This window comes from Mauremys reevesii, linkage group 15, assembly GCF_016161935.1.
Source record: "Mauremys reevesii isolate NIE-2019 linkage group 15, ASM1616193v1, whole genome shotgun sequence".
Taxonomy (NCBI): Eukaryota; Metazoa; Chordata; order Testudines; family Geoemydidae; genus Mauremys; species Mauremys reevesii.
In genome coordinates this window covers 32,284,434-32,311,422 of record NC_052637.1, presented here as the reverse complement: position 1 = coordinate 32,311,422, position 26,989 = coordinate 32,284,434, and the positions used below count along the sequence as shown (strand labels likewise).

At 51.9% G+C, this 26,989-nt stretch overlaps 1 long non-coding RNA gene across 3 annotated transcripts in view; it reads right to left on the bottom strand.

The window, feature by feature from the left end:
• The window catches only part of LOC120383682, a 57,152-nt gene that overhangs the window by 9,654 nt on the left and 20,509 nt on the right, over positions 1-26,989 (bottom strand). For 2 of the 3 annotated variants that reach the window (XR_005588497.1, XR_005588496.1), the window contains exons 2-4: positions 14,165-14,303; positions 10,357-10,591; positions 793-994 (exon numbers count right to left, since the gene is read on the bottom strand). This is a non-coding gene — a long non-coding RNA (uncharacterized LOC120383682). Of the gene's footprint in view, positions 1-792; positions 995-10,204; positions 10,221-10,356; positions 10,592-14,164; positions 14,304-26,989 lie in introns of those variants that run through there. The other variant, XR_005588498.1, reaches the window with a different exon arrangement.

Here is a 26,989-nt window from a genome sequence, read left to right as displayed (position 1 = left end):
ACATTTGGATTCAAAACAAAAGTGTTCATTGCAAATTGACACCATTTTAAATGTCCCCCTTTACAGTCAAAATGCTGATTCAAGACAAAATAATTAATTTACAAGTGAAATCTCTTGTTGATATTGAAAATGTCACAGTTTATCATTTTGACATTTGCTAATGGACATTTTTTTTGGAATATTTCATTCTGCAAAAAATGCTGATATTTCCTTTTTTCCCATTCTGAGGCACAATGAAAACAAATGTTGAAATATTGGAATTTGCCCCGGGGACAAATATTGCCGTTTGCAATCAGGTCTATTAATATTTTTTGAAGGGAGGTGTATGTGGCTTTTGGGTTGGGACCCAGCCAACTGTATAAAGGGCAGCCTTCTTCCTGTCATGCCACACCCTTCTTTTCCAACCCTATCTCAAACAGAGGGCCAGAGATTCCATGAAGCCCACTAGGGACTTCACTATTGCTATTGATTTTACACAGAAGCTCAGTTATGATGGTGATGGACAGCAGTGAGAGAGACAGAGACGGGGGCAGGGGAGAGGGGACTGGGAGAAAGCTATGGAAAGAGCCTTCTAGGAGTTGGGGGTTGTTTGCCTGAGCAGCTTGTTATGGTTTTTTTGTTTGTATATAGAAAAGCATTCTTTTAATAGCTGGTTTCTCAACTTGAGACGACCCTGAGAAAAGCCGTAGAGACAATGAAATCTGCTGGCATGAACAGAACTACATGAGATGGGCAAAGATTGCCATTTCTGGAGAGTTTCCCACCATATGACAAGTGGGGAGTCCTTCTCACCTCCGCTTCTCCTGCTGGTCTGTTCCCTCTGATGAGGGACATCTGCAGGAGAACAGGATCCTTGTTTCCTGAGTCGCCCCTGGGCTTCCTGCCGCTGTTGCTTATTCCTCACATGCAGTCACAATCTTCCACGATCAGTCCACAGAGATCACCATGAGCACACCAACATTTGTGATGCCAGGTGGGGAACAAGCAGAGAAACCTCAAAGAAAAAAAACTTCTGGTTTGTGTTTATTTTTAACACAAAAGAGCCTAGTAATAAAAACTCCAGGGAAAGAGAGAGACAGACATGAAGCAGAAAACACTGGGCCCAAAACATCTGTCAAGGCTGATTCCCCACTCTGGCACTTCGAGTGCAGAAGGTGGGAGCCCACAAGGATTCTAAAAATTAATACTGGCTACTCCAGGCTGGTATTAAACTCCCACGGTTACAGCTTTTCTCTGACCTTGGATCAGTAGATGCTGCCACCACCCAAGTGCAAAAAAAACCCCTCAGCCCAGGAAGGCGCACTTGGGAATTCCTCCCTATGGGGTACCCTCAAGCCCTTCACTCCCCCCATCCAGGGAAGAGCTGAGAAAGAAAACAAAGGAAATCAGCTGTTGCCACCAGCTAATTAAACAACATATGCACAAACCGCTTAGGACACAAAAGACCCAATCCTGTTCTTAAAAAAAGGTAAATTTTATTAAAAAACAAAAAGAAAAGACATCTGGAATTTAGGCTATTGCTAGATTTAAAAAGAGTAAATATAACAATTAAACATCAAGAATGGTTTTCTTGAGGTCCAGCTTAAAAGTTACAAGCAAAATGTTTGGGGGTTAGCACAGAGGAGTCCACAAGCCTTACAGAAATAAAAGAGATAAACTTAATCGCATCTTTCTAGACATTTCCTGATCTACTTACATCTCTGGGGGTTCAAACTGAGTAGTTTTTAGGTATGATCTGGTGATTTTCATACCTGGTTCACAGCTTTTTACAGCATAGCTTCAGCCCTGTTTTTGCTCTGTCCCCTCACTCCGGAGAACAACAGACAGACAAAGGGAAAGTTCTTTCCCAATTTTAAAAAGATCTAGCCCTCCCATTGGCTTTTGGTCAGATGCCCACTCCCTTCCTTTTACCTAGGGGCTTTTTTTTAAAAACCCTTTACAGGTAAAGCAAGTAGAGAACAGCTACTAAAGGGATTTTGTAGCTGGCTGGCTGGGTGTCCATAAAAGGGAGCTCCCCCCCCCCTTCATTTATCACAGCATCCCTGCTGGAACTCCACTGAGCTCCTTACGGGTGGTAACTGGAGTTGCACGAGGGATTGGTTCGGTGCACTCACTCTAAGCAGAAGGTTCTCCACAGGGCAGCAGCAAAGCTTTAAGATAAGGTTCTGTCCACATGGGGAAAGCCTGCTCAAACAGAGCACAAGTAGACAACACAACTCCCCTGCATCTGAAGCACGACTCCCCTTTCGTACCTCCAAAGCACCAAATGCTACCAGAATTCATCACAGAGTCATAGAAATGTAGGGCTGGAAAGGACCCCGAGAGCTCACCCTGGAGAGCTCACTAGGAAGGACCAAGTATATCTAGACGATCCCTGACAGATGGCCTACAGAAACGCATGTTGCCTGTTTTTGCCCCCTTGGTTTTCTCAATTCTGTGGTCGCAATGAAACCCATGAACCTGTGCTAAAGCTGGCCCTGGTCTTGTCTAGAACTGTCAGAGGAGCTTTAGATGACACAGAGATTTAACTGAATCTGGTCTACACTAGTGCTCCAGCCACTGCTACCGCTAGGGGAGATACTGCACTGGTGGCAGTGCATGGTGGGAAACTTCCCAATATTGCCAGGGTAGACATAGCCTCTGTCAACCGGGGAGAGGAGGAGGCCCCCTGGCCCCAGCAGCACAGAAAAAACAGTGAGTAATCTACCACTGGACAGGGCACGTGAATCCCAGCCAGTGTGTCTAGATAGTTGTGCGATAGAGGTTTCCTCACATGATATAATCTTTAATCAAAGATTACTCTTTAATTCCTGGAGACTCCAGGACAATCCTGGAGGGCTGGCAACCCTCAGCTCACCTGCTAAAGCCCAGCTCTTATCTAGCACCACATGCAGCCATTCCCTGTCTCCAGCTGCAGCTCACAGGCCCTGAGATGGGCTGATTCAGGGAGGACTCAGCAAATTGCCATAGGTTGGAGCAAGGAAAAACGGATTTCTAGCTTGGCTGTTACAATCACAAGGGTGGGGCTTGGGTTGTTCCCCCACCCCCTCAGAAGGATGAAACTGCATTAGCCCCATTTCCATCCTGCTCCCCCACAGCAGAGCAGGGAATGGAACTCAGCATAAGGCTTGGAAGTGCTAAACCCTGAGACGGTGCGGCCCTGCAAATGGGCTCAGCCTGGGGCTGTGAAGGTTGGGATTAGGGGGCTGAAGTGGGTCCGGTGGGACAGGGCCGCAGACATGAGGTGAGGAAATAGGATGCTAAAGTAGAGCCCTCTACACACACACACCCCATCCCATGCACATTTGCACACAGGCTCCCGGACACACACACACCCTGGAGCACATACATGCATGTCCATTCCCCCACATACACCGCCACCCTGCTTCAATCCTTGTATGTGCTATCAGCAGTCAATCTGCAGGCACATCATTACAGGACAGGCTATTAGAAGGCTGGCGTCGGCCACAGCTCAGAAAACTCCTCTCTAATACCCAGCCCAGTACAGCTTTCCTGCAGAGAGCGGCTGAGATTCTTACTGCTCACTCCAGATTCCCCAGAGGCTAGAGAACCCTGAGCCTGGAGGCACAATTCCCTCCACATTTGCCCCCGCACGCTCCCCACGGGCCTGCTGCTCATAACTCAGGGCTATGGTGCCCAAAGCAACGGCCCCCCAACACAGGGATGGGGAATCCATTTCTTGAGCTCAGCTTGTTCTATCGCTTTTAAATGCACCCCCGCCCCAAGCAGGCCCATGCGACCCGCATCGCGCCCAGGCACTCACCTTGCAGGGAGTAGGCAGTAATTGCAGAGTAAATTATATTTGGGAACTACAGGCTACATCAGCTCATTAGTCACCTCCCAGGGAACAGCCACATTGCTGTCTGCTCCTTCCCCTTCATCGTTCTGCTAGGAAACAATCCCGAGGGGCTGGGGGAGAGGACGCTAGCATCTGTGGGACCCTCAATAAAGAAAGACACGTGGGGTTCCATCCCTCTCCAGCCCCACTTTGTGACCCACACAGTCTTCACCCTCCCACAGTACCACATCAATCAGAGAATCATAGAATTATAAGGGTTGGAAGGGACCTCAGGAGGCCATCTAGTCCAACCCCCTGCTCAAAGCAGGACCAATTCCCAACTAAATCATCCCAGCCAGGGCTTTGCCAAGCCTGACCTTAAAAACCTCTAAGGAAGGAGATTCCACCACCTCCCTAGGTAACCCATTCCAGTGCTTCACCACCCTCCTAGTGAAAAAGTTTTTCCCAATATCCAACCTAAGCCTCCCCCACTGCAACTTGAGACCATTACTCCTTGTTCTGTCATCTGGTACCACTGAGAACTGTCTAGATCCATCCTCTTTGGAACCCCCTTTCAGGCAGTTGAAAGCAGCTATCAAATCCCCCCACATTCCTCTCTTCTGAAGACTAAATAATCCCAGTTTCCTCAGCCTGTCCTCATAAGTCATGTGCTCCAGCCTCCTAATAATTTTTGTTGCCCTCCGCTGGACTCTTTCCAATTTTTCCACAATGCTGAAGGCTGAAGGGGCATAGCCTAGTGAGAATGCCAAGGACTTGACAAACACAGCGGGGAAGGAAGGCACTCTGGCAGGGGGGGCTGGATGGTGCCAGGCCTCTGGTGGGTGAGAAAGAGCAGGAAGGGATAGTCTATATGCTGCAGAGAGAATGAGCACTAGCCAACCAGGGTTCTGGGGCTGGAGCCATTGAGCAATCTGGTAGCTGGGCCTGGATGCACAGGGTCCATTACGAGCATGTGGGTAGCATGGGGCTAAGACTGCCACGGAGAGTCAGAGACAAAGACGAGCTTGGCATGTTTCTGTGATACAGGGTCTGCCGCACACGTGCAAACCCAAACATCAGCCTCCGTCCCTGTGTCAGGGTCCTGGAGCAAAAGGAGAGGCTGCCAGACAATGCCTTCTGCAGTCACCTCCCTGTGCTGACACTCCACGGGTTCTGTCCTCTCTCAGCAGTACTCCTGGATCATCCATCTCCCCCTTGGAGTAGCAGCACTGGCCCCAGGCACCCCCACAGTTGGGTGGCCGGGTGCCTGGTTTTCAACCTGAAAGTCTGGTCAAAAACTGGACCTGAAAATGTCCAGTCAGCTGTACTGACCCGACACCCAAAGTCCTATTACTGCACGTGAGGGAGGCGGGGAGGCACTGGGTCATCACCTGCCCCAGCCCCTTTCTCAGCCAGGGCCGCGTCCTGCCTGCGTTGAGTGGCTGCAGCTCCCAGCCCCGGCAAAGCGGGCAAGTCCCTCCTGACCCAGGCAGGGAGAGGTTGGAGGGGAAAAGCAGCGGGCAAGGGGGGGAAGGGGGAAAGAGGAGTGGATGGGGACTGAGCCTCGGGGGAAGAGGCGGGGAGCAGGGCCTCGTGGGGGGGTGGGGGGTGAGGCAGGGCAGTGGGGTTCGGCACTCCTGCTGGAGTGTCCGGTTTTTAAATATTACCAAGTTGGCTACCCTAGCCCACATGCAAGGGTGCAGTATCAGAGAGCCGCTGCCCCGAGAGGTGAGGAATTGGGGGGCAGTTGTCATGTGATACCAAGGACTATGCTGAACCATGCACCTGAGGTAGGGTGACCAGACAGCAAGTTCGAAAAATCGGGATGGGGGTGGGGGGCAATAGGAGCCTATATAAGAAAAAGCCCCCCAAAATCAGGACTGTCCCTATAAAATCAGGACATCTGGTCACCCTAACCTGAGGAGACACCCCAATAACCAGCCTCTGGTTTGTACTGAAGCCCAGGCCCCAATTAAGCCATATGGGACAAGTGGGGTGACCGGGCAGAGCAGCCTTCTCCTCCACCTTGCAAGCCTCTGACAGCTCCCCTTGCCGTCCTTGGGAAAGCTCCACTGGGATCCATCCCCAGGACCTTCCCCTCCTGGTCCCCCCTCCTGCCCTTCAAGAGCCCCCGGCCCTTCCTCTCCCGCTGTTAGCAGAGCGCCTCCCAGGCCTTTCCCATTGCCCCTACAATCCCCTAGACCTTCCCTCACAGTCCCACGGGGCAAACCTGGCCTTGTCCCAGTGGGAGGGAGGGGCCGCTCCGCTGTCCCACTGGCCCGGGCCGGCCAGGGCTGGGATGAGGCGGCCAGGCAAGCACAGCTCTCAGGAAAGCAAAGCGGCTGGTGCTGGAGAGGGGAGTTCACGTGTTGCCAAGATCTTACATAACAGCCCTCCCCTCCCCTCTGCCATCCCAGACAGCTGCTGACAGATAGGCTGAGCTCTTAGAGGGCTGCAGGGACTGGGTTTTTAATTCAATCATTATTTGCTCTGGGAGAGATGCTTGTAATAATCACCGTGAACAAGCTGGGGGCCGTACTGGCCCAGGACGAGGATACTTCAGTGGTTCCCATTCAGGCTAAGATCAAGGGTGGTGTCTGTGTAACCTCTGCCATGGCTTCAGCCAGAGGAGACCAGGCCACCCCTGCCAGCGAGCAGACAGACTCCATAGGCTCAGAGGGCTTTTCCAGCTCTGCTGCTCCCCTGCCACGCTAGGCCCAGGGTTCCCTGCCTCCCGGCCTGTGCAGAGAGGATTCCCCTCAGCCCTGCAGTGCTGTCAGGTGCATCTCAATGAGCAGGAGGCTTTTCCTTCCCGCCCCAGGAGGCTCCACCGAGGGCTCGCACTATCAGCTCACGCACAATGGAACATTGCCATAGAAACAGGGCTCTGAATAAACAGTCTGTGCAGTTGTGCATCTCTGGAGTCAGAGCAAAGGGACTAAAAGAAACACCCCCGCACCCTCCAGCTGTGACCGAACCAGCAGCCCTCGCCCCAGCAGCACCTGCCCCGCTGGGCTCCCAGCTCCCCACCTCTCTGGCTGTGGCAGAGCTGGTGGGAAACCCCCCGCCCCTCCCCATCCATCAGCCCCTTGAGGGCGGCTGGCCAGTGCTGGACCTCTGTGCCATGAACACAGCTATGCTACCATCCTTTCCAGGGCAGCTGAGTAGCCTGAAATCGCTTGAGAGTCCTCGGTGAATGGAGGGGAAGGCAAAGCATGAGGCAGTGTCCAGAAAGAAACCCCACATCCGAACTGCACAGCGCCAGACAGGAGGTGCTTTCCTGGGGAAGCAAAGCAAAGCCTAGCCCCCTTGGACACCTGAGCACATGCACCATGTGTACATCACGCCTGGGCACTCAGGCAGGCATCCTGTGTGCTCACACACAGACACACACACACCCACCCCAGGTGCTCATACCTACACCATGTTCACATCTGCCACCTGGGTGTTCAGACAGGCACCCTGCACATACACACATACGTGCCACCCAAGCACTCACACCTCGTGTGCAAATCCCACCCTCACATACTCTTTAGGGACCCTTGTGCACATATTCTATCAGGGCATCATTGCACACATGTGCCACCCACATGTAGCACCCAGGCACCCTCACACAGGTGCCTGGTGCACATGCCTTTCATTGCACACTCCCAGCACACACATGTGAATATGCACAGCTCCCAGCTAGCCAATCACACACCAAAACCCTTCCAAGCATTTCACCAGGTCCCGCACCCTTCCTCACCCCTCTCACGTGAACACAGACCTAGGGGGCTGGGAATGGACTGCAGGCAAGAGCCACACCTCAGATAGTTCAGCCCTCAATCTCGGCTGTGCCCGGGTATGTGTTAGCTGTGGGGAGGGAGAGGCCCATTGGTTCATGCCCTTCTCTCTGTTTTATGCACCCGAGATACCTTGAACATCTGCATCGAGCCCCTGAGCCCAAATCTGCTTCCAATTTACATTCCAGCTTTGAGATTTCTATCTAAATACTTTGATGCAGTGGAGCCAACGCACTGCAGTGACTTAGCCAGCGCCTCACTCGCTGCCATTCTTTTCATACCCAGGGCCAGTCACGCAAGCCTCCCCTCTGCCGGGGCATGGGGCAGTGGCCACTCAATAACCCCACCACAAGGCAAACCCAGGGGGCGGGTCCGAGACTCGGCTGTCATCAGTTCCAGCCAGATGGCCCAGCAAACATGGGCAGTTTGCAAATACACGTATGCCCCTCCTCCAAGGACCCACCAACAGCCCCACACCCTTCTATTGTTCAATTGCATCGGACTCCACATCTGGACTGGGTGCAATGGCGCTGGCTCCTTCCATCCCATTCCCTGCACTGCCCTCTGCTGGCTGGGAAAGAGATGACTGTCTCCTGCATTGCAGAGGCTGATCTATCCCTGTCTGTGCCACTGCTTCTGCCAGACATACTGAGACTCCCACATGCCACAGGGCTCTCTAATCTCCCAGCCCTCCAGCACCTGCTCAGGCCAGTGTATGCTGTTTCACTAGGCCACCCCTCTCCTCCCCTCATTGCTGTCACCCATGGCCAGAGTGAGGAGCTGAGCGTCAAGTGGGGGAATCATTCCTGGTGCCACTTAACCCCTGGGCTCTCGGTGACTGGCGCTCAGCTCACTGCCCTGGCCAGAGGTGTGGGGCAGAGTGGGAAGGGCTTCTCATTGCACTGGCGGAGGGAGAGGAGCTGGCCAGCGGGTCTCATGTGTGCAACGCTCCCACCCCATGGGAGGTGGAAGGGTGGTGAAAGGAGGCAGGAAGTCATGCAGAATAAACAAAACTACATCCCTCTCCTGCAGCAGACCCTCAGCCTCTGCCTATCACCAGGCAGCTCTGCAATGCTGGCCTGAGTGAAGACTGCTCCATCTCACATGCAACCCCATCTGCCCCTTCCCTGCAGCGCCTCCTGCTGGCTGGGCTAGGCACTGAGCTATCTCATGCACTCTGTCCTCTTTCTATTCCCTGCTTTGTCCTTGGCAAGATAAACAAAAATCAGTGTCAGATGGAGGGCAACGGTCCCTCAGTGCTGGGTGTGGGATACCCACCCTGGATTGTAAAAGGGGCAGCCAACCCCCTGCTCCTCCCACCCCTCCCCACATGCTCCTGCTTTTATTTTCCCCAGCCCCAGCTCTGTGCTTTCCCGAATCAGCCATTGCATTGCTCACTGGGGGACCTTGATTCTGGAAGCAGCTCCATCTTGTTCCAGCAGATAAAAGTGATCTCGGGGCTTCATTAATCCTGGAAGGAACTCGATTAGAGACAAGAGCATTTGTTTAAAGCTCCTGGGAGGAGAGCTGTCACGCAGCCCCTCTCGGGCTATCTAGTCAATCATGAAGAATCCATCTCGGCTGGCCGGTTAGTGAAAGTCATGGTCCTTCATTAGTGGCAGTAACTGGGAACATCATTAAAGTCTGATGAGGGAGATTCAAGCAAAAGGACAGAGATAGAGAGAAAGAGAGCGGAGCAGGAGGGAGAAAACAGCCACTTCCGAGATGGATTTTCTCCAGCACAAACCTCAAAGCCTGTGCTACTCTAAGGGGAACTTTCATTTGCTGTCCGTGGAGATTTTTCACCTCCAAACCCCCACTGGGGCCCTGGAGCCTGGTATCTGCCTTTAGCAACAACTGGAGAGTCAACTGACAGGGAAAGGAAGGAGCGGGGGGAGTCACAATTCAGCAGGGTCCCTGCCCAATCCTTAGGGCAGAGGGGTCTCAGCAGCCCAGCTGGAGGTCACTGTTCTGACAGGGTGTCCGCTCTTCTAAGGCACCGGCTGAGGGCTAGGTGAGCCAGACCCTCCCTCCTCGTGGCTTGGGAGGCAGGAGCGCACATCCCTGCATCTTCCACCTGGTGATTATTAAAAGCACAGGGTTTGGAATACATCAGACCCAGTTTGTTGTTTAATCACAAGTGGCAGTGGGAGCTGGGACCAGAGTTGTTACAAACACGAGCTGTCAGGTCAAGGTGCTCACGATAAAGTAGGCTCAATTGGCATTAATGTGAGAAACAGGCTTCTCCCTACAACCACAACTGGCCCACTCCAGCCATTCCCGGCCCCTTACAGCCAGCCACCTGCTCCAGCCATCCCCTACCAGCCCCATCCTCTGTGACCAACCCGCCCACCAGCCTGAGCCTGCTCTTTGCTGGACATCATCCGACTTCCCTTTTGTGACCGGAAAGCCACCAGAACATCTGTTTCACATCAGCGGATAATCAGCAGCTGGTCGTTCAGGGCCAGGTCACCGCATCGGTCCAGAAGTGACACTGATAAGTAGTAGTATACTCGCACTCCCAAGGCCTCCTCTCTACTCCAGCCCTCTCTCCACTCCGTCACCAGAGCCTACACCCAGCTCATTGACTGACGGGTGGACGGTTCAGGACAATATACCGCCCTTTGTCCTGCATGGCCCTATAGGAAAGAAGGGAGGCTGCGACACATCAGACCTTACAGGTGTCAGGTTTATTCCCCCCTTCAATTATTGGAATGCATCCATAGCTTATCCCTTCTGAAACCAGGAGACCCAGTACTGGATGAGGACACATACTGGATAAGCCCAACTCTTGTCCCTGGACATAGCCACGCCGCCAAGACCCTGCATAGTTCAAGCTGATCCAAGGTGCTCAGGACAATATCCAGCTAATTCCAAACAGCTGAATTGCCACATCACTCTGGTAGCAGCTTCGCGGGCTGAATGAAGGGTGATGCTGCTGCTGAGGAGAGTTCTAAGCCGACTGAGCAGGAGTCTACAGCTTGGGGGCTGATAATTCCAATGAATCAACCTGCCAAGACCAGAAGATACCGGATGTGGATGTTAAATAAATATTTATTCTTGTTAAAGACTGTTAGTACAGGGAAGAGGGAGGGGGTAAGACATGAGGATGCCTGGGCCATTTCTTTAAATCTATGGCAGGAAACCAGGCAAGGGGGATCTGGGAAAGCCTCTTGGTGGAAGCTCTACAATGAAGCAGAGAATGCATAGGTCTGGGGCGAACACCATTTCCCTCATTCAGATAAAGTTCCTTGTTCAGTGCTAGAAGAAAGCGATTCCCTCTGGGGTTTCTGCCTCTGTCGTCTCTCCCACACGAGCAATCCACACTCGGGGCAATGACAGCCCAGGGGGGAAGGTCACAGATCCACTCCGGAGTGTGACAAGTCATCTGTTCAACTCACCAACAAGCTAATGGTTTTTTGGCAGGAGTTGTCTGCTTCTCCAGGCAGCTCTGCCCACCTCCAGCCCCCAGCTTTCCTGGCCCATGGGGCTTTTCTTTCACAGTCAGCACCGTTCTCATCTGCCTCTTTGCCCATCTGCATCCATCTGCCTGTCTCCTCTTTCTCTCCCTTTAAACACCCTGGCTCTCTCCTACACTTCCTCTCCATCTCCTCTTCTGTCCTGTCTTCCCCTTTCTCTCGGGCTCATTCACCCCAGTCACTCTCTGCCTTAACTCCAACAGATCTCTCGCTCTCCCCGTCTCTATTCCGCACCTGGTGCATCGAGCGGAGCTAGGAAAACACCAGCCTGGGACAGGCCTGAGCATGTCTCTTCTTCGCTCTCCCCATGCCATGCCATGTTAGCCACTAGCAGAAGCTGCCAAGCTGCTGAGTGGAAAAGCCTCTGCTCCGTGTGAGCTGAGACGCAGCCTTGGCTCCAGTTGGTACAATCTGAAACACATTCTAACACCGAGAGGCCGACATCTTTCTGCAAAGCAAGGGAGCCAGGGCAGACTGTCCGGCAAAGCGCCTGGATGGCTTTAGATGGGTGGCTGCCTGGCAGAAAGAGGCATGTTTTGCCAACAGATTATAATGTACAATTTATGGAAGAAAACAGCAATACAGGGGGACAAAACCCCTGGAATGTAACTTAAATTTAAATGACAGCTTTGCTGAGGCTCGTGACTGGAATCCCTTAATCTTGTCTCTAAGTACGCCCCTCTCGTAGCTATCCTGCATGCACAGCCTGTGGATCAGAGCCCAAAGGATGGTGCAACGGGCTGGGACAGGTCAGGACATTTGGAGCCCCAGGCTGAAGGCCCTGCCAGTGAAAGGGGTAGCGTTTGCATAGTGGCCCTGGCTAGACAGCAGAACTCCAGGGTTCTAGTCCCACTCTACCACTGGCTTCTTGTATAAGCAGGAGCCTCAATATAAACTTATAAATGCCTCATGCCTCAGTTTCCCCATCTGTAAAATGGGGGTGATGTGCTGACCCAGCTCCCAGAGGGCATTGTGGTTGAAGTCCTTAATGTTTGCATGGGGCTTTGAGGCACTCAGATGAGAGATGCTAGTGGAAGGTAGAGAGTTATTTGGTAGTGCCCAGGCCACCTGTGCCTGCCTCCTGGGATACAGCTGCACTGGCAGCATAAGCTCTTCAGCTGCGACTGACCTCCAAGTGACCTCACAGCTTTAAGAGAGGACTTGCAGCTAAGACAAACAAATAGCAGGATCAGCCGCAGAACACGGAGCTAATGCAAGACAGCAAGCAGTGCAGAGGACCTGACACCCATGGGATGGTCCCAGTTAAGGCATTCCTCACCCCTCGTTTGCGATGTGCCATGAGGAGTTATTACCAGGCCCCCTTAGAAAATTGCAAAGTGCTAAGAGAGCTGGTCACCTCCCCGCCCCCAGTCTTCACACTGCATCCTGGCTTCTGGGAGCTGACTCCAGCTATGCCAGGTCCGGTGCAAAGCCAGCGCTCCTCCCCTGAGCAGCATGCACACTTGGGGAGTGCCTCAGCACAGAGGAGGCCAACTTTAGCCCATACCCTCAGAGGGAGGCTGGGTGTGACCAGGTGCATCTTGAGGAATCACTGGCTAGAGAGGGGAAGGAGAGGGAGAAAGATGAGCAAAGGGGGAGAAAGAGAGAAGGTGGGGGGAGGGTGTGGAGAAGTGAGAAGGGAATCAGAAGAAGAGAGAATATTTATACAGCACCTTTTCTCTTAATGAATCCCAAAGCAACCACGTCACTGAAATGCAGCCACCTCTGGGGTGCAACACAGCAGCTGTTTGGGAGCTCCACAGTCACACTGTGTGATGGCCTGAGACAGAAAATGAAGGTGGATAGTGGATCCAGGAGAAAGTGGGGAGGGAATTTCCATCTGTAAATGTTAGTTCCCAGAATGGAATTTGAGCAAACTGGAGCTCTCCCCCCACCCGTCTCACTCTTGTGAAAAGTAAGCCAAGGCACTTGGGGAGAACAACCCCATTGCAGTACCTTGCCTTAGGAGTGCCATGAAACACAAAGGCCCTGATTCAGGAACGCACTGCCACACATGCTCTCCTGAATCAGGGCCTTAACCCTGGGATTCACACAATGCAGAAAGAAGATGAACCCATCTCAGGAGTTTGCACGCTGTGGGAATGATGGATGGTGCTTGGGGAATAGAGACTGATCCTCTGTGTCTCCTCTCATGCTCCTGTAGCAGAAGCAGAACAGCTCCTGCCCCCTTCCAGCAGGTACAAAGGCAGCTAACAGCGCCCCCTGCAGCCCACATTCAGGAGCATCTAACGGCCCGATGGCTGTCACAAATCGCTGTGCTGCCAGGAAAAACCAGACTGAGCCATGCCAGTGCTTTGCCCCAACAATTCACCTGGAATCGTGCGTCTCTGCAGCTGGTGAACCCTTCTCCCAGGGGCCCTGACCAGAACACACATAATTTTTATAAAGTGGCTTTACTACTCCAAGAGGAAACATTTTTCCTCTTTAAATATTGATGCCTTATATAAGAGGCTGTCTGGAGACTCCGGCTGCAGCTTGGCCAGAAACAGGAGAGAAATTGTCTCCTGGGTCTCCGGAGAGCTTCTGGCCCACCTCAGTGAAATCGGTTCAGCACAGAGCCAGAAGGGTTGGACTAGAGAAAGAGGGACCAGTCCAAACCTCAGTCCAGCTCCTGAGCTGAGCCCTCATCTTAATTTTTAGGTGCCGATAAATCCATGCCCAATGCAGACACATACCTTGACCTTGGCTGAGGTCTCTCTCAGTCGAACTAGCTACCACCTTCAACTCTCACAGCTCTCCTGGCCCCTTCCCCACTCCACCCCCGGCCTCGGAAAAGCTCCAGAATTTATCAGATTGGCCCAGGCAACCTAGGCCAAGCCCAATAAAGAGTGTGTGGATCCATAAGCCCGTTCCTCCAGTGGACCACCACCCAAAGGAGGGGGCTTGTTTGGGTATGGCCTGCCGGTTGGTGGGGGTCGGGAGAGGGAGTGGAGACTTGTTTGGGGTTGGGCTTATGGTATTCAGCTATTCAGGCAAGGATCTGGTTGGTATGGAAGGAGGGAATAGGATGGGAAGTGGAGAAAGGAGTCAGTGTGGATACAGTCAGAGAAGTTCTCCATTTTACAGGATGGATTTTAACTCACCAGGAGTGAGTTCTCCCAGACACTGGCATGGCCCTGCGGGATGGTTCTCATACGCACTGTACTGCATATCTGGGTAAGTCCAGGCCTCGGAGACAGGTTGTTGTTTCTTCTTCTGTCTGTTTTTGAGTAATTATTCTACCTGGAGTTGGAAGGGGAAAAAAAGTCACACGGAGGAAGAGAAAGGTAATGTGTATTCCTGCTAGAGACTGCCACAGCAAATGTGATACAACACACACACCCACTTCAGCCTGGACCTGGGAAAAATCCCACCAAGCCGATGCATCAGCTCTGGTCCTGCCCCACATGCTTTCTCTGAAAAAGGATCCCACACAAATGAGGAATTTTTCAGCTACTCAAACAAAGGCTGGTCACGGCATTTTGAATCAATATATTTTCTTACCCAGAAAATAAAAATAAAATAAAAAAGAAGAAATATTTTAAAACATTTTTGCATGGGGAAAAAAATCATTTTTAACCAGCCCTGTTCAGTACGTCCACTTCTCTCCAGAACCAGCAGACTGCTCCGACCTAGTCAGATTTCACCCCTTCCTCTCAACTCCTGTCTGATTCCACCAAACCCTGCTCAGGACCCAGTAATTCTGCCCAAACTCTGACGATGAGCTGGTTCCACCGAGGGCTGGGGACAAAAGCTGGGTTCTAATGGGTGTTGAGACACCTTAGCTTGGGCGTACTGGCCAGTCTGCATCCTCCTTATAGTTTGAAGGCTGGGCCTGCCACCGGCAGAGTCAGTGGGAGTTTCACATTTGACTTCAATGAGAGCAGGAATAGGCTCTATGTGAGGGTTTCGTCTTATTAATTAAGGTTGGTAAAATGCTTTGAGACCCTCATTGGAAAGGCACTATAGAGAAGTATTATGAATTATTATTATTATATGGCATATGCATATAAAGTAAGAATTTAGGCTGATATTATGGCCCCAGTCCAGCAAGGTACATCAGCATATCCCTAACTTTAAGCCAGGGTGGGCAAACTACGGCCCATGGGCTGGATCCGGCCCATCAGGGCTTTGGATCTGTCCCGCAGGACTGCCACCCCCATGGCATCAATGGCATCCAGTCCCTGCGGCCCTGGGGGGACGGGGGGTGGGGGAGAGACCTCCACGCACACTGCAGACATTGCCCCCCGCAGCTCCTATTGGCCGGGAACAGGGAACTGCGGCCAATGGGACCTTCGGGAGAGGTACCCGCCGGTAAGGGCAGCGCGTGGAGCCCTCTGCCCCTCCCTCCCCCAGGGGCCGCAGGGATGTGGTGCCGGCCACTTCCGGGAGCGGGGCAGGGCCAGGGCAGGCAGGGAGCCTGCCTTAGCCCTGCTGTGCGCCGCTGCCACCCTGTTGCTGCTCAAGGTAAGCGGTGCCAGGCTGGAGCCCACACCCCAACCCCCTGCCCTGAGCCTCCTGCCTGCACCCCAACCCCCTGCCACACCCCTCCTGCACCCCAACCCCCTGCCCTGAGCCTCCTGCCTGCACCCCTCCTGCACCCCAACCCCCTGCCCTGAGCCTCCTGCCTGCACCCCAACCCCCTGCCCTGAGCCCCTTCCTCTGCCCCAACCCCTTGCCCTGTGCCCCTTCCTGCACACCACACCCCCCTTACACCCTGCACTCCCTCCCGCACCCCAACCCCCTGCCCCAGCCTTACATTCATGGGCCTGCATACAATTTCCCCACACAGATGTGGCCCTCAGGCCAAAAAGTTTGCCCACCCCTGCTTTAAGCACATGTGTAATCCCAATGGGACATCTCCTATGCTTTGTGTTAGACACCTTACTGAATTGGGAACCAGGGTGATCACAGTAACTGCCTGCTTGTATTCGTATTTACAGAGTCTACCTAATCTAGCAATACGGACAGAGATGAAGACACACTCCTGGCCACACCAGATCTTTGTCCTGTCCTTTGCAGACAGCTTGGGTCACAGTGTAGAGAAAGACACTTATCTTTAGCTACAAGCTGTGGAAAACACTATCACCTCTGATTACCAAACAGCACCTCACCACTTGCCTGACGCTCCCTGCCACTGTGAACCTAGCGTGCACTGGGTGTTTGAAGGACAAGGGAATTTGAAACATGAAACTTCCAGCAAAGGAGGAAAGGCCGTGCTGTGTGGGGATTTGAAAGAGTCAGTGCTGTTTTAGGGTATGTGTGCATGAGAGAGGAAAAGAGAACAAGTGTCTATTGCTAGTGGCTTTACTATAGTCACTGGAGTTAAAAGTCCATTGAAATTAGGGGATACCCCAGATGTTGGCTCCGCCTAAGAGCAGAATTCATCTTTGGGTTGGATATGGAACACTGTGCAGGTCATTGGCAGTGGGGAATAAAACCTGAGACCCATGAATCTTAAAGCATACCACTCTACTGCCTGAGCTAAAGAGCCAGCTCTGGTAGCCAAGCTGGTTCATCAATAGAGCTGGTCAAAAACGTTCCATCTGAAAATGCTAATTTGGAAGAATTGAAAGGTTCCAAGACCATTTGCTGGGTGGACTGCCTGGCTCCCCGCACTGGCCAGCTCTCCAGCTAAGCAGGGCATCCAGGCATCTGGAGAGCCAGCTTACCTACCCAGAAATTTTTGAAAAATTCCATTTTATTCTTACAAAAATTGAGTTTTTAAACATTTCCATCCTGCAGAAAATTTCTTATTTCCAACTTTTTGTTCTAGCTTGGAATGAAAAACAACTTGGAAAAGTAAAAGTTTCCAAGGGACCAAAATTCTGGTTCCTGCCCAGCTGTACTCCTCAACCACTATGCATGGCCCAGTCACCACTAGAGGGTGACAGTGCCACACTGAGGGACTGGGTTACACTTATGCCTGTTTGTCCCAAAAAGGTTAAGTGGCAGAAAGTCTGCGGCTAGCCTGGAAGCCTTAGCAGAAGGTGCTCACTTACAGCATTTCATCACTTCTCTGCCTGACTTAAGGCCACAACCTTGGGAAAAAATTATTAGAGCTGGTTAGAAAATGGTGTTTTCCATGAACATTTTTGAAAGAAAAAAAAAAAATATTTCAAAACAAAAATTTTTTTTTTTCCCATTTTACCAACCTCCTCCCCCACACCACCCCCAAAAAAAAAAAAAAAAACAAAAAATTAAAAAAAAAAAAAAAAAATTTTTCAAAAATAAAAAAATAATTTTTTCTTCAAAAATTTTTTGAAAAAAAAAAAGTTGGAGAAAAAAAGCCATTCCCCGTCACCACCAATTCTACTAAGGCTCTAAAATCAAGAGATGAAAAAAAAGTTGTTTTTTTGGAGTTTGGGGGTTTTTTTTGTTTTATATGCTATCTGTCTCTACTTCTCTACTCTCCATCCGTAACAGCCCCCAAGCTGCTGTGTCCCCCTTCTTCCCCCCCTTCCCCCCCCAGTCTGATCTATATAGATTGTAGTTTTTCAGGGCAGGGACCATCTGCTACTCTGTGTCAGTCCAGTGCCTTGCACCACGAGTAGGGCCCTACCAAATTCACGGCTGTGTAAAACGCATCACAGACCATGAAATCTGATCTCCCCTGTGAAATCTGGCGATTGTAGGGGAGACCAGATTTCACAGAGCTGGGCAGCTGCAGAGCGATGGCTGCTGGCCGAGAGCCCAGCTCTGAAGGCAGCGCTGCCGCCAGCAGCAGTGCAGAAGTGAGGGTGGCATGGTAGGGCATTACCAACCTTACTTCTGCACTGCTCCTGGCGCTACCTTCAGATCTCAGAGCCTGACCAGCAGCTTCCCCCCAGTCGCCCAGCTCTGAAGGCAGCAGCACAGACATAAGGGTGGCAATACCACAACCTCCCTATCCTTGTGACACCCCCCACCCCACGACTCTGTTTTGGTCTGGGACCCCCCACGGTTACAATACCATGGAATTTCAGATTTAAATCTCTGAAACCGTGAAATTTATTATTCTTAAAATCCTATGACTGTGCAATTGACCAAAATGGACCGTGAATTTGGTAGGGCCCTAGCCATGAGGCCCCATTCTCGGCTGGTCCCTAGACATTACCATAACAAACTAGATCATTAATCATAATGTCAGGATTTCCATTCTGGGCTTCTGTCGCTAGAGGTTAATTATTCAACTGTGACAGTTCACACCAGGCTGAAGTATGTTAAACAAATCTTCAGCCCAGGAACATGCTGATCATTAATCTATTGTGGAATGAAGCCGTGTGGTTGTGTTCAAGTAAGAAGAGGTCGGAAATTGCAGCTCATCAGCGCTGGGTGCTGCTCTCCTTAGAGACACTGTAGCTAAAAGAGTCCACAAGTGCATGATTCAAAATCAATTGTTCAGACAGCAAGCTGGTCTGCGATGCAAAGAAAACCCCAAAGACAGCCCACAGGAGAAGGCTTTTTAGGAGGGCCAGGGCTATGTTCTTGGTGCTATGGACGGTCTTGGGGCTCAGATTTTCCCTGCACATTCTGTGTCTGGCCTGGGATGCCTAGGGCCTGCCATGACAAAGGATTTAGAGCTCGGTCCAAAGCTTCTGAAGCCAATGAGAGTTTTCCCATTGATCGGACCCTAAGGTTCCTGCCCCGTGGCTTTGCATTGCACTAGTCAGTCATCCTAGGAGATGCCTCTCAGCAGTTCACAAAACAATGTGTTTGCCACCAGCAGGGCAAGCCCAGGAGCCATCAAGGGCCAGATTTTCCCAAAAGCTCATTTCCCATTTAGGAGCCTGTAAAGGAGTGGACTCACCACCAGTGCTCTCCTCATGGTGGGGCATTGCGGGATCTCCTTGTCTAGCACCCCCTGCTGACAGCTGCTCCAGCCCTGCTGTGGTGCCTCTTGTCATGACTCATCCCTCCAACCAGGTCACTTTAAAGCCTCCCCGCTTCCGGGGTAACAGAGTCAAACAAACAAGAATCCAGTGGCCTCCCGTCAAGTCTTCGATCCAGTCCAGACCTGCTAATACTTTCACCCTTGGTCTCCACGGTCTTCACACCGCTGCGTTCAGTGGGCCAGCAGGGCAACCCAGGCTCCCCTCTCTGCACAGGAATCTTGGAGCAAGCAGGCAAGGCCTGGCTATTCCGGTTCCCCTCGGCTTCTTCCCTGGGCTTCCTCCTCCCTCAGCCAAGCAGCAGGCCTGTCTCCTGGCCCCACTATATACCTGTATTCGTCTCAGGCACCATCACCCCTACAGGTTCACCCTTCTGTCAGGGCAAAGGGCTCCCCAGGCTCCTGCCTGGAGCTCCCAGACAAACCCCGTATGAAAATACAAACTTCAACTGCCGCCTCACCCATTCCCAGCTGTGTCCAATCACTGCTGTTAAGCCGGGGGATAATTGCTGCGTCACAGGCCAAGCTGAGCCTGACTCCCCTGAAGGGGCCAGCCAGCCTGAGACAGACCCAAAATGAGTCGCTGGCTCTTCCAGAGAACTCAGCACACTGGGGGGCCCATGGCAGGCTGAGCACTTTGAAAGTCCGGCCCCATTTGTGGGTGCGGAGCCCTTTTCTGGCCTAAGTGCTCAGCAGTCGCTGACATCCCACCTGGGAGATTAGGATCCATTTGCACCAAGAGCAAGTGCTGGCCAGGTCTCTGTGGTTATCCCGTACTCCACTTGCAACCTGCCATATCAACTGGGCAACCAGGAACACACACAAGGGGCCTCAGCTTAATGCTTCAGCTGAAGGACAGCATGGCAGGGCACCCAGCATGCCACAGCCTCACCCTCCACCCCAGGCCAGGATTGAACCACAGTAGCAGCATGAAGCCGAGCTTCTTGGAGCACAGAGGTTACCACCTGGCCTATAGCTACCAAAGCCAGCGGTTCTCAAATGCCATTGCCCCGTGACCCCCTTCTGATGACAAATATTAGTACACGACCCCAAGAGGGGGGACCGCAGCCTGAGACCATCTGAGTCCCACTGCCCCAGGCAGTAAAGCCAAAGCCTTAGTCCCACCACCCTGGGAGAAGGGAAAGGGTGGGGCCCAGAGCTGAAGCCCTCCGGCTTTGGCCCCAGGCCCCAGCAAGTCTAACACCAGCCCTGGCAACCCCATTAAAATGGGCTCGCGACCCACAGTTTGAGAACCGCTGCTCTATACCAACTCCGTAGCATAGGAAGTGGATGGGGGGGAGCATCAAAAGGGGGCATTGAAGTGCACTTCATTCTGGTTACTCTCTGCCACCCCGGGGCCTTTGGAGACCATTGGAAATGGAGCAAGAGTTAGAGCAGTCCTTGGGGCTGCTCTAACTTACACCTGGGACCAAGCAGGTCCCTGCACAATCACAGGTGGCTTAAATCCTCCTTTTCCTCCCCTCCTTGCCCCAGATGCAGGCATGGAGTATCTGAGACTCAGGCCTGGTGTGCTGGGCTCTATTAGCTGCAGTGCGTGGATTTGTTCCGTTCTGTCTGAGTTTCTGGAAGGGAAAGAGACTCTGTCTAGCACGTCTCTCCTTTTAAATTAAATTTTGTTTCTCACTCTGCTGTGCCTACCACCCTCTCAGAAGCTCGACAATATTTTTTTCCTCTTTCCTCTCTTAAGAGTTTTGTCCTTTTTTTTCCCTTTCGGCAAACACTGATTTACTTTTTTTGTCTGCCTTCCTCATAAAGCCTGAGACAACATGCCTGCGCCGGGCTCACGCACTTCCAAGCTTATTAAAACCACCGTCAATGTCACGGCAGCCTGGGGAAGCAGATCTGTCAGCTCACTTGTGTTCCTTCTGCTGGCAGGATGGAGAGCTTTGCAGCAGGACAATAGCATTGCATGGACATGCACTAACTAGCTATTGGCTACATTCACTTCTCAGCAACCAAGTTGTGGGTTTTGGAATATAAATCTAGTCGACAGAAGATAGAAGAGAAGAGATGGCGAGAGACGCGATGGGAGATGGATGCAGGGAGCCCGCTGTCGGTGTAAACCTGCAAGATCTCCACTGAAGTCAGTGGAGTTACACCAGCATACGTCTGCTGTGTATGAGATCAGACTCTGGTCCTCAGGGAAGAGTTCTACATAGATTAGAATCAGTAGAATGAGGCTCGGAGCGAGGGAGCGACGCTGAGATCCAGATTATGTTTGGGGTTACGTCCAGGATTCAGGCTATGGGACAAATCAGGGGTCAATTTAGCTACACCAAGGTTGCACAAGCCATTCCCATGTGACGTTAACGCCACATGGTGGAAATCTCACATGACTAACAATATCCCCCCCCAAATACAGCACGGAGGAAATGCTGGTGAGCTCACTGACAGCAGGAAGAGTCAGAGGGGAGCCCCCCGCCCCTGGAGAGCTGGGACCTGATCATTGTTCAGGATGCAGATAGGAGTCCTGGGCTATTTGGGGTCTGCGTTTGTACAGCCCCACCTCCCAGCTCATTCGAGGATTTTCTTCTACTTAACCAGAACTCAAAGGAGAAAGGGACCAGGTGTCCCTACCTCACGGGGAACAAAGGGAAAGGGTGAATTTCTGCTGGGCTCAGAACAGCAGTGAAACCATGCCACATCCCACCCCAGGGCAGCACCACCACCTGCCAGATCCCTTCTGGGGAAGCAAGGGAAGGTGCGTGGCATGGGAAGAGGCAACATTGTCTAGTTGGCGGAGCAGCGTACGCGGAGCTGGGACTCTTAGGTTCTATTCCCAGCCGTTGGAGGGAGCGTAACCTAGGGGTTAGAGCAAGAGACTGGGAATCAGGACTCCCAAGTGCTTTTTCCTGGCTCGCCCGCTTATAATGGTCTCCCAAGCAAGACCAAGAGGGTGACTCCTTGCCAGCCAGATTAAGGTACGACGTACTGAGATTCAGACTGTGCCGTTAAGCAAGGGGAGGAGGTCTCATTAGAGGTCCTGTGTGTGAGGATGGCAATTCCCCACTCCTGGTTTTATGGAGCTGGGTAGCAGGACTTTCTCTGTGTCAGCGTCTGATTGAAATAAAGCTGCTTCTCCATTTGCCCTGTAATGTCACGTGTGAGGTAGCTTTACCTGGGGACCCTGCCTCAGGATCTCTGACTAGGCAACCTTGAGCAAAGCGCTTTCTTGTGAATTTTGCGGGAACAAAATAGACACAAGCTATGGACATGCTGGGCTGCAAAATCAAAGGCAAAAGCGTTGGGCCCTTCTATGTAGAGAGGCGTCCTTGTGTTTCGAGAAGGTGCTGCTTAATTTGAGGGGATGCATTTAGGTCCAGATGCCTCTACCTAGAGTCGCAAACAGTTCCCGACGGCCACGGCACTTTGGCTAGGGTGTGAGAGAACACACAGGTAGAGGGATGGAGCCAGCCCTGCTTGGCTGGATGAGCCAGAGCCGCTCATAATGAGTAATGAGGGCCAGCACTTCAATCACGCCTTGGCCGCAGCTCCACGCGACCTGGTATATGACAGCAGAACAGGTGGGTGACATCAGTGCCACTGTAATAAGCATCCTGGATCTATCCAGAGCCCCATGACTAATTCTAGATAGGGCAGACATTTTTAATATTCCCCCATGAATATTCATGGGCTGTCAACGATGAAAAAGGACCCTGTCTCTAGCCACTCTCCCCTGCCAGAAGGGATTGGCGGGGGAGCGGGAGGAGAAGGGAAGAAGGAGAGGAAAACTTCACTAGCTGCACAGGGAACGTAGAGATCACTGAAGGCGATGGAGCTTTGCTGATTTACACCAGCTAAAAATCCAGTGTCAAGGAAAGTCAGACTGGTCCAGATCCAGTAACTGACCCAACTCAACCACCCTGAGATGCCAACGGGAACCGGGAACCTTTGCCGCCCTTCAGAAAAGTTTGAAGAACCTCACTGACGAGCTTTCCAATTGGTGAGATGTGCTTCTGGGCCCACGTACAATTTGCTGTCAGCTCCTATATGTGACCGTGCCTTAGAACAACACTGCCTGCAACACAGACGCTCCCCAGGCACCAGCAGAAACTCAGCCCCCTCCCTAGCCCAGGTCAGGCAGCAGCCTGGATAAACAGGTAGGTCTGAGGTCAGTCCACTTGGACTGAGTCAGGACTGGAAGGGGCAGGGGGGAAACCGAATCCTAGAAGGAAGAACCTTCACCCTGAAAACATCCTGCCCCAGCCACACAGAGCTCGGGGCTGACTGTGCGAGTGGCCCAACTGATCTCGCCGGTTGGGTTCAAATGCAAGGAGACAGGCAGCCTAGGAGATCATAGGAACTGCAACACACAGGGCTTTACAGAGAAAAGCCAACAGTCTGAAGCTGAATCCATCCCTTAACTATATACCAGGGATGAGGCCGGCTCCTTGAATTCTCCCACACACACACACACACACTATTTTCTATTTACACACAACTTGCTCCTTGGAGCTGGGTTTTTGACCCGAACAGGAAGCATGATGGGAAATCTGGGTATTATCATCCCCACTAGAAATGCTGACATGGGGGTGTTCCAGGAGCAGAAGCAGCACGGGGGTGGGGGGACTTCCTGGCTGGAGGAGTCAGCTGCTGTGCCATGGTTCGGCGGTGCTGTTCCATCCCCAGCTTGAAGGAAAATCCAGCATTGCATGTTCATTGGCTCCTCACAATGCTAATGCTCCCTGGAAGGCTAGTTTGGTCTGGATAGGTTCCTATACAGCGCTCATCGCCGAAGTCTCCGAGCGCCTCACGTCAACAGCCAAACTCCCATTGGCTTCCATGGGAGCAGGGTCAGCCCCACAGAAAGTAAAACTGTTTAAGTACTCGACCGTCAAGCCATTTAGGCCTGGTCCACAGCACATTGAAGACAATGGGAGCCCAAAGAGCTTCAGATCAAGCGCCTAATGAGCAGTGCTCTCAGCAAATCCACAGTCCTCTTGGCCAAGGAGTGTTCACTTGATGACGATGAACAAGAGAAAAGGATTTGCTATATTCAGTCAAGTTTAGTATCCTGTACTGGGGATACTGGAGGCTGTATCTTTAAGGGCTGAGCTTCCCAGCTAAAGAGTCTGGGTGGGATTCTGTGAGCAATCTCTCCCAAGCACATTAAGCTCTGAGGCCCAGATACTCAAAAATAAATAGGCATCTAAAGACCCCTAAATATCTTTGAGGACCGGGGTCTGAGTGATCACTGGACACCACAGTCAGTAACCGGTGTATCAAGCCCCAACTCACAGCCAGGCCCTCCCAGCGCCCCAGAACACAGAGCATGCAGACGAAGGGGTGGGGGTTACAAAAGGCCTGTTTATAATTGCTTTTGCTGCCACCGCTTCCTGAATTTCCACCATTTGTTTCAGTTACCTGAGGCATGGGGACAATCTCCCTGACCCTTGTATCAGGCTGTAAAATCATAGCGTGTCATCAAGAGCTGCTCCCCGGTTATAATCAGGGTGGGATTACCCATGAGCAGTTGCAAGGGTAAGGGGCATACTAACCAGCCCTTTAATTTATTGCTATTTTCTAACTCCTCATGCCTATGGGATAATGTCAAACCGAAGGAGAAAAATCAGTAGGGCCACTATTTAAGCCGTCAGCCAAGGAAATGAATGTAAAGGCAGCAATCTGTGCTAAGTACTCTGAAGGGAGGAAGCATCCACACTTACCCTAACGCCAGATAAACTGCTCGTCTGCCTCTGACAGGCCACACTTTCACCTCCAGTAAGTGCATCTGCAGGTAACCTGGAACTAGCAAGTGCTTGCCTCTCCCACCTTCCTCTGCAGATTTGCTATTCAGGATCACGTCCTTCCCTCTCCAGAGAGATGCATGTGACTGGGGACTCCTTCCCTAGAAGCCTCCTGTGAAGTGCAAGGTTCTCAGCATACAATCCAACCAGCCTCTCTGAGCCGACACTTAAAAGAGGCTTTATGATTAAGTGCATCTCTGATTTCCTAGCTAACTATCACCTCAGCAAGTGGAGACACACCCAGGGGACATTTCATCACCTTTCCCCCACTCTGAAGCTCTCTGCCCAGCAGCCCTCAAGGCTAGAGGGCCAGGAACCGACCACTGAGTCAAGGTTCTTCCACCTTTCCCATGCACAAAGAAGCCGTGCTTGTCTGCTGCTATGGCTGGCCAGCTCCACTTTGACATGGACCCTGCCTGCACCTTAGGGGCAGCTGAGGATTCACTCGCCTCACCTTGAAACAGTCTTCGCCACATTGGCTAATTACACAATACATCTTTTTACTTCTGGAAAGCTATTGATTTCCCTCATATATTTTGCCTCAATCGATTGATTTGAGCAACCTCTGGAACTCCCACTAAATTAGCCGCTATTAGTCTGTCGGTAATTTGCTGCGAACCAGTTATTGGGTGGCCTAGATTTGCAGAAGCGTATGACTGCTGGGGCACTTGCAGGCTCAGAGGGGAGGAAGCCCAGAATGCAGTGTTGAATTTTCAGAAGGAAAGTGAAGGTTCAAAATCTTAGCAAATCACGTGCTGGTCCTTAAATGCAGGGGAAATCAGGTGTGATAAGAATTGCACCAACCTCAGTGCAATTCACTGCACCAGGCATAACTGATTCCTTGCGGTGGCTTTGCTGAGTAGTGGAGGCACCAAAAATTAGCTCTTTTTCACCTGGTCTGACCCCTTTTTCAGGCACGCACAAGCACAACACATAGCAGTTTCCGCGTTAGCACACTTGTCCTTTGGACTGAGCAGTTAGCCAACATTTGGGGCTTTGCAAGACATGAACGAGCAGCCTCTAAATGCTGTTGTGGCAATAACTGAGGCTTTATGAGGTCCATTGGGCCTTTGGTCCTGGACCCTTCTTCCTCGTCTCTGAAATCAGCCACAATGGGAACTAGGTGCTGCTGCGTGTCTCTCATATTGTCCCTGGCTGGTTTAATGGGGCCAGGCAGAATAGCTGGGGCTAGATGTTTTTCAGCCTCAGACATATACCAGCAGTTTCAAAGTATTTGCACCTCACTCATGACCCAGTCTGCTTCTGAGAGCACCACATGGGTATGGGTTACAGGCCACATCCCCAACACTCTCTTTCCTATCTAGTGCAGATTTTAGCACCATTTGTGCCATCTTCTGAAGGTGCCCAAGCAGGCATCAATTCCACTCGCACCTGTTTGTCAAGGGTGCAGTGGCATGAGCCCAAACCGTCAGCAAATGTAGCCCCGTGGCTCAGTGGAGAGACACTCCTGGAGCATGGTCCAGGAAAGGAGGGGTTGTCGTCGGTGGAAATGACTGCTATTGTGGGGGGATGCACCCGGCAGGTGGGGAAATGCCCTGAACGACAGGGGACTAATCATAGAATAACAGACGTGTGAGATGGAGCGGGCCTTGTCAGGTCCGGCTCGGTGACCGTGTAGGACTGTGCTCTAGGTTGTGCTCTGTAGCCCTGGAACAGGGTTCCCATCTCTCTCTTGGAGACACTACTTCACACTTTAATAGCTGAGGAAGGACAGCCTTGAGATTAAGATATTGGACTGTTAGATCTGGGTCTGCTTCTCCACTGGGCCGTGACCCAGGGCTAGTCACTGCATCTCTCTGTGCCACCGTTCCAGGGGGGAATGGTAAGAATATTCCTGAGGAAGGATGGCCCAGGGGTTAGTGCTATCCTGGGACTTGGGAGAGTCTCCTGCTCTGCTACAGCCTCGCTCTGCGGTCTTGGACAAGTCATTCAGGGCCAGATTGTTAAAGGGATTTAGGTGCTAAAGATGCAGATAGGTGCCTCGTGGGATTGTTAAACAGGAGTTAGGCACCAAGCTGCGCCTTTCAGTGCCTAAATACCTTTGAACATCTGGCCGTTAGTCCCTCAATTTCCCATCTGTAAAATGGGGACAATGGTGCTTCCCATAGGTACACCGAAGCTGGTGAAGGGCTCAGATGCCATGGTGATGGGGCACAAAATCCTTCAATAACCCTCTCCCTGTTAGGAACGTTTTCCTGATTCTCAGCCTCAATCCAATAATCCAAACTAACCCCCCTAAAATAAAGGGGACAGATCACTTGTCTGGTGAA